The sequence below is a fragment of the Centruroides vittatus genome, unplaced genomic scaffold (genome assembly GCF_030686945.1).
Source record: "Centruroides vittatus isolate TY-2023 unplaced genomic scaffold, ASM3068694v2 contig_1434, whole genome shotgun sequence".
NCBI classification, from domain to species: domain Eukaryota; kingdom Metazoa; phylum Arthropoda; class Arachnida; order Scorpiones; family Buthidae; genus Centruroides; species Centruroides vittatus.
Window position 1 is genome coordinate 62,696 of NW_027120896.1, and position 2,925 is coordinate 65,620.

A 2,925-nucleotide genomic window follows, 5' to 3' on the forward strand; every position below is an offset into this window, starting at 1 on the left:
AGTATGCTGTTAACTACTGGGTGGTGCCAGTTGTAGTTTGAGATGGCCTGCACCGATGAACAAGAGTCCGTGAATATATTAATATTGTTCAGATTGAACATGATATTACACCATTTGATTGCTGACAGGATGGCCCAGAGCTCCGCCTGATAAGCTGAGCAGGTGCTCCCAAGCCTATCAGAGAAGTTATAGACTTCCGTGTTATCTTGAAATGCCACAAATGCGCACCCTACTTCATTATCATTCTTTGACCCGTCTGTAAAAATATTAAGGGTGTGATCTGGCTAAGGCTGACTGTGTACAAGTGGCCATTCATTGGGGTCAACACTGGGAGTACCATTGTGAGACATCTCGATGTTGTCAAAGACCCTGTTGTTAAGATCAATGCTGGTGCTCTTCCTCATGTTCCATCTTTGCACAACAGTACCAATCTCTAAGTTAATCGGTCGTTTTCCAGCAATCACCTGCAAGGCAACGGTAGAGGTGGTTGAGTAGGCCCTGCAGATGCGGAGAAGAGCCCTCCTCTGGGCACTCAATAGCTTCCTATCAATGTGGGTCATCCCCAGCCCTTCGGCCCAGACTGGTGCAGCATAAACATATCATAGGAAGGAAAACCGAGTCGTAAATGATGCTCATGATACGTGGACTTAAGCCCCATTTTGATTTAGCCACTTTCAACATGGCGTTGAAGAGCAGATTGGTCTTGTCACAGGTTTGCTTTATATGTGAGATCCAGCTAAGTTTGTGGTGAAGGATGACCCCCAGGTACTTTAGGGCCGAGTTATAAACTCCGTAACGTAACCGTATCCGTATTCGTAAATGTTTGCTACACTGGATATCTATTGCAATAGTTATAAACTACCGTAAGAGCTTATCCGTATCCGTAAGGGAACAAACTTTTCTTACGGTTTACGGAGCAGTCCATTGTGAGCATGCGCAAAATCATCTATAGTTATTGCCAGATCTAACACTATAATTATTTATTCATTTTATCATTTTTCTATTTTTGTATGACCAAAGTGATTCTTATCTTAAAATTTTATATTATTTAGATGTAGCATTGTCAGTCAAAAGTTACTTTTCAATCAATTTGTTACTTTTTGCTTGATCTGGCAACAGCTATTATCATCAACTACGATTACGATTTGTAAGTTCTGCCATTTTTCGAGTGTTCAAACATCGATTTATTGTTTTAACTGCTTTTACTACGATGGAGAAGTCAGGAGAATATTTAGGTGACGATTTATTAATTCAAGTTATACAAGAATTTCCATTTATTTATGACAAAAGTCATACAGACTTTAAAGACGTTAAAAAAAAAGTAATTCATGGAAGACCGTGGCGGAGACTGTCCAATTGACAGGTATGTAGTCACCAAATGTATATAGAGTAGATATATATTGTACGGTACGTGCAGGTATTTGAAAATATAGCATATTTCAGTGTCTGAAGCCCAGGCGAGATGGAAACTGTTACGAGAACGCTTCGGGAAAGAAGATCGCCGATATACCCCATCTGGGAGCGGAAAAACCTCGCAGCCTGTATGGCCATTATATCAGTCAATGATGTTTTTAAAGAATATTGTAAAACATCGCAAGTAAGTATGCTGTAGTTGACTATATTTTGAAGCATTTATTACAGTGTTTCTCAACCTTCAGATGTCTGAAAAAGTTATATAGTCCTCAATTTTTTAAACCTGTGTAGGTATTACCATTATTTGGGACATACTGTCCCATTTATAACACAATAAATCTAAAATCATGCTTTAAATACACATGAAAACAATTAATTAAATTAGAAGTAAACTATTAAAAGTAAATCATCATTTAACAAAGTTTTAATCTTTTATTACTTTATGTCTACCTGCAAACCACTTGCTCCATCATTGCGGACTAGATGTGGTCCACAGACCACAAGTTGAGAAACACTGCTTTATGATATTGCACAGTATTCTCAAATAGTTTTTTTTGGCTTTCAGGACTCGAAGTAATTATGCACCATCGACTGATGCTGAAGCAGTCCATGAGAGTACAAGTGTACTCCATGGAGATGCAGACACATCTCCATGGAATACACTTGATACATTAACGAGAGATGTATCAGTGTGTGAACAGGATGACATTTGTGATGGTGATGCAACCTATTGTGATGGTCCATCAACTTCTGTAGGTGACATATCAACTCACCCGACAAATATGAAAAGAAAAAAAAGAAGAACAGAAACTGATAATGTTGAATTAGAGACAAGCATATTAAATACTTTGTCAGCTGTTCAACCCTATCTAATGAACATTCAGAATCGCAACAGTGATGACATTTTTGTAGAATCAGTTTCTACAAAAATGTCAGAAATAATGAGAAAAATGAATCCTAAAGAAAAAAAGGAGTTTAAAATATCTATTTTGGAATTTTTAGCCAAATATGAATAAATTTGAACACTCCAAGAATTGTTGTTTTGTTTTATTTAGTAAACCACATTTCTGAATATACAGACAGTATTAGAATATAAGTATATACATCATTAGTACCTATATATATATATATATATATATATATTTTTATAGATTCCTCTATGTATAATAAAACTATTTTTATTATACATACAGGAAAAGAAACAAAACAGTAAATTTCTTTACGACATAACAAGAAGACTAGATTATTCTAAAAAAACTTTAATATATAAAACTGTACAATTATGAAAAATATACATTTGAATCAAAATAATCAAATATTACACTAACAACGATTGAATATTCTAAAATTTTATTATCTTTATGAATTAGGTAGGGTTCCTCGATTAACAATTCCTAATTGCCAAGGTACATGTCCCTCATTCATGAAAAACTCCTTTAGAGCATTCCGATTGCTGTATGCTCTCTGTGCAGAATTCCGCGATCCACATTGAAGAGGCTCCCAATTACGAGA

General features: G+C 35.7%; 1 long non-coding RNA gene across 1 annotated transcript; it reads left to right on the forward strand.

Moving 5' to 3' along the window:
* The first annotated feature begins 786 nt into the window (after positions 1-786).
* On the forward strand, positions 787-2,659 carry LOC136968335 (uncharacterized). The gene is made up of 3 exons (XR_010879644.1): positions 787-1,363; positions 1,444-1,597; positions 1,979-2,659. It is a non-coding gene; the product is annotated as an uncharacterized lncRNA (long non-coding RNA).
* Positions 2,660-2,925: the final 266 nt, after the last annotated feature.